The 4725-nt window shown below is 40.0% G+C and overlaps 1 pseudogene; it reads right to left on the reverse strand.

Annotated features, from left to right (window-relative positions):
* Positions 1–464: 464 nt before the first annotated feature.
* On the reverse strand, positions 465–1467 carry LOC105708934 (mortality factor 4-like protein 1; annotated as a pseudogene).
* Between the last annotated feature and the right edge of the window lie 3258 nt (positions 1468–4725).

Consider the following 4725-nt stretch of genomic DNA (forward strand, 5'->3'; position numbering starts at 1 on the left):
ACAACATGGATGACTTGCAAAGCATGGGCCTTTACTTTAAGCACCGTTAAAAAAAAAAAAGGAGCAGAAATGGATGAGTGTGTTCAGTTATATACACTGAATTGAACCTTTGGCACTAGGAATCAGAGCATTTTGTCATAAAGCATTAACACGTATTATAAAAGTGCGTAGTGTCAAAGGAATAGAACCACCAGCATTCAAAAGCAGCTTTGTCAACTAGGCAATAAAACACTCTACAGCATGTCCCTCTGTTGTCCATCATTGAATACACTGGCAGCAACTTTAAAATGAAAAAAAAAAAAAAAGAAAAGAAAAAAGGAGCTATAACCCCTTTTATTTTCTCTGTTTAAAATCAAACAGAAAACAAACATCAATTGTTATACACTAACATCTTCAAAGCACATCATTTGTACAAGAGATAGACTAAGAACAAAAATGTGTTTACGGAGATCCAAACATAAGTTGAGTGAGTGCGCCTCTCACACAGCTTTCCGATGGTACTCAGGAGGAGCCACTTCATAATCACTGGCACCAAACAAAGTTGCAGAATTCTTTGCCAGGTACTTTAGGAAATAGTGAAGATAATTCAGTAATAAAGCAAGGCTCTTCTCATCCAGAGGTGTGTAGGCCAACATTGCTCCAATTCGTACAAATAGTCTCAGTAGATGTTGTGCTCCATACACCTGGGACATGGGTGCTTTGCAAGGGTGATCTGCAAGAATTTCAGCATACTGTGGTCTCTCAAATTTGTAGAATAGCTGGGTACCCAACATTACATTGAAGTATTCTTTTATCCCTGCCACAACTTCATTAACCGCATACTCCTTATTACCTGTGTTTCCACGAGATTTCTTGTAATTTGCATAATCCTCAAGAATGGAATCCACATTCTTGGCAGGAAGATAAAAGAGCTGCTTTTGCCTAGTAATTAAGTCCCAGTCATCAACAAGCCACGGTTTTAGTTCTTCAGGAATCTTTTACTTTAACTTCAACTCTGTTCATGAATGTTTCTTCATTTTCAACAGTAGGATCTACCCGGGCCCTTTTCTTCCAAGGAGGCTGAGGGGTCTCACTGGTACTGCCACCATCTCCATTTCCAGGTGTTTTCTGTTTGTTCTTTTTTGTTTTCACTTCAACATTTTTCTGTTGGAGACCAGATGTCTTCTTTCCTGGGGCAGCCCCTCTCATCTTCCCCTCTGCATACTGCTCCTGATTGGCTTTTTGAAGTTCTCGCTGTTTCTGCAAATTGGTGTCCACATATTTGAGTACTCGGCTCTCTGGAACCCACTCATCCCAATTTTTATTCCAACCACTGTAATGTATGAAGTATTTCACTTGTTTGTCCTTTATGGCAACCTTTACACACTTTGCTTCATACAGAAGAGGCCCATGAAAGCACAGCACTCACTCACCCTCCTGGAATTTAGGCTTCGGGTCCTGCTTTGGTGCCATTTATAAGTGATTCGCCGCCTCCTCCTTCTCCCACCACCCCCGACTACTGCCCCCTACTCTCTACCCCACTCAACTTAGCCCACTGTTACCTTTAATAAGCAGGAGACCTCTCAAGAGCTATGGGTGTCGTCACATAAGATAAAATGCAAATGTTGTCATTTCCAGAGGAGGGGAAGGATGATGATGAGGGGAATCCTTTGAAAGAACTAGAATTGCTACACAGTATCTTTCTCATAATGTGTAATGCTGTCATTCATTAAAAATAGTCACACTGCTGTGAACATCCATAAATTAAAGGGATATAAATTTTAATACAAAGGGACATTATTCTCAGAAATAGAATGTGAAGGAGTATGATATAGTGGCTCAGCTTGAGGGGTATATAATTTGGTTCAATCAATAGTGGACCACTAACCAGCTTTGTATCTTTGCAAAAATTATTTTATCTTCGTTGTTTTATTCTCCCCACCTGCAAGCATGAAAAGAGTGTTTCACCTTCTGAGCTGATGTGAGAACTAAATACAAACATGAAGTATAGAAGCCTTAGTACAATTCTGAGAACAAAGTAAAATACTCATGTTTATTGCAGCATGGTGAGAATCCTGCCCCTGGAAACACTAAGGCACATAGGAGTGAGTGCCTATCAGAACTGTGGTCGAGTGTGGATTCATGCAGAAATTTATATATACAGTTATACACTGAAGTCCATTCTGAATCTTAGTTGTTATATTTATCTTAATATAAAGTACAATAGAGACGCCAGGCCTATGGCGGGAGCGTAGAGTAGGCCGTGTATTCCATTCCAAGGCCTCTGTGTGCCCGCGGAGTAGCCATCATTAACAAAGCTCACCCTCTCGAGTTGAAAAAATTTATGGACAAGAAGTTATCACGTAACACGAGGAAATAGTATCATCATGTTAGAAGCCTTGGAACGAGTATAAATAATGGCTGTTCAGCGGAGAAACCCATGTCCTTTCTCCATAGGACCTGTTTTACTATGATGTAAAAATTAGGTCATGTACATTTTCATATTAGACTTTTTGTTAAATAAACTTTTGTATTAGTCAAAAAAAAATAAAGTACAATAATTATCTAAATGGAGTATTGTATGTTTAAAATTAGATGATTACATCAACTGATGTAATTTATAATTTTTCTCTAGAGTTCTCTTTCCTGAACATTCTTTTTAACGTGTTAGTTAGGGAAGTCTTCTTATATCTTCCCTTATGATAAAACAAGAGAAGCATAATAGTGAAGGGTCATAGCCCCAGTGAAACGAGGAAATCATAATGGGAACTAGGAATGAGGGATTGAACATCCTTCACATGCAATATTGGTTATTTTAAAACAGAATTTTTCTGTTAACAGTTGACTTTCAGTCCTCGATTGATCTCTCAGTCCCCTGAATACTTTGATTGCACAGATGATCTTATCACATCGTTAAGGTAAGTGCCATGCAAAGACACCTTCAGACCCTCCATTGCACATAAATGGCCCCTGCAAGCCCCTTGCCTGTGTGTTCTGGGGGCAGCATCAGGAGACATATTTGAAAAAACTTTTTTACTCAGATTAAATTATTAACTAACTTTCCATTTCCTTTAACTTATTAAAGACATCCCTACCTGTAAAAGGGACAGATTAAACTCTCTAGTCAACAGCCGTCACTCTGTCATATCATCAGATACCGGGGGCTGATGCTCCTTGAGGCATCGACAGAATAACATTTTCCACTATTGAAAGATATGAAAGATTGCAGGACCTTTATTTCAACTGTGAGACATGAAGTAATTTTTCCAAATCTACAACATTACGTTATGGTGCAATAAGGACCAGATTAAAGGCCTCCTGGTTTGCAACCATGTTCCCTCCATCTCCTTTCCTCCTAAACACTCTCACTCCTGCAAATACTTCTATTGTCAAGTGGGAAATGAATGCCCTTACAAGGCTCAAACTTGCAAACACATCAGTGACCAACACAGAGCTGGCTCACAATAGAGACCCAATTAAAGTGTTACGTGCAACTGGATCAAAACTTTCAAGTACTAAATTAAAACAATCCTTTAAAGAAGGAAATTGTTTCAGAAGAGGACCTTCGTACTGCATCTCTGACCAACAACTGATGATGCTATTGAGCTCAGATGCTGATTGGTTCCCCAACATGAGATTACTCAATCCAGGAACAAAGACATGAGTAATTTACTCCCTCTGTTTGGGATGTGATTGGGAAGGGGGTGTCATAGATCTCCCTGAATGAGACTTGCCTACTGCTCTGGCCCCTGGTCCTGTCCTGTTCTCCAGCATGGTGTGTCTGAGGCTCCCTGGAGGCTCCTGCATGGCAGCGCTGATAGTGACACTGATAGCACTGAGCTCCCCACTGGCTTTGGCTGGGGACACCCGACATAAGTGCACATTGTGGGTGCTGAGCTACTATGGCGTCGGGAAAGTAGGGAGCAAATTCGTCACTGTGCCCAGGCCATGTCCCTTAAGAAATTGTGATGTTTTCTTTCTTTCTTTTATGTTTTTTAAATTTTACTTTAAGTTCTGGGGTACATGTGGAGATCTTGCAGGATTGTTACATAGATATGCCTTAGCCCCCTCCCCCAACAGACCCCAGTGTGTGATGATCCCCTCGCTGTGTCCATGTTTTCTCATTGTTCAACACCCACTTATGAGTGAGAACGTGGTGTTTTGTTTTCCGTTCTTGTGTCAGTTTGCTGAGAATGATGGTTTCTAGATTTATCCGTATCCCTACAAAGGACATGAACTCATCCTTTTTTGTGGCTGCATTGTATTCCATGATGTATATGTGCCACATTTTCTTTATCTAGTCTATCTTGGATGGGCATTTGGGTTGGTTCCAAGTCTTTGCTATTGTAAACAGTGCCCCAATGAACATATGTGTGCATGTGTCTTTATAATAGAACGATTTATAATCCCATGGGTATATACCCATTAATGAGATTGCTGGGTTAAATGGAATTTCTATTTCTAAATCCTTGAGAAATTGCCACACTGTCTTCCACAATGGTTGAACTAATGTACGCTCCCGTGAACAGTGTAAAAGTGTTCCTATTTCTCCATGTACTCTCCAGCATCTGTTGTCTCCAGATTTTTTAATGATTGCCATTCTAACTGGCATGAGATGGTATCTCAATGTGGTTTTGATTTGTATGTCTCTAATGACCAGTGATGATGAGCCTTTTTTTATATGTTTGTTGGCCACATAAATGTCTTCTTTTGAAAAGTGTCTGTTCATGTCCTTTGCCCACTTTT

This window comes from Aotus nancymaae, unplaced genomic scaffold (assembly GCF_030222135.1).
Source record: "Aotus nancymaae isolate 86718 unplaced genomic scaffold, 86718_ANA_hifiasm-v0.15.2.pri h1tg000040l, whole genome shotgun sequence".
In the NCBI taxonomy this organism is placed as follows: domain Eukaryota; kingdom Metazoa; phylum Chordata; class Mammalia; order Primates; family Aotidae; genus Aotus; species Aotus nancymaae.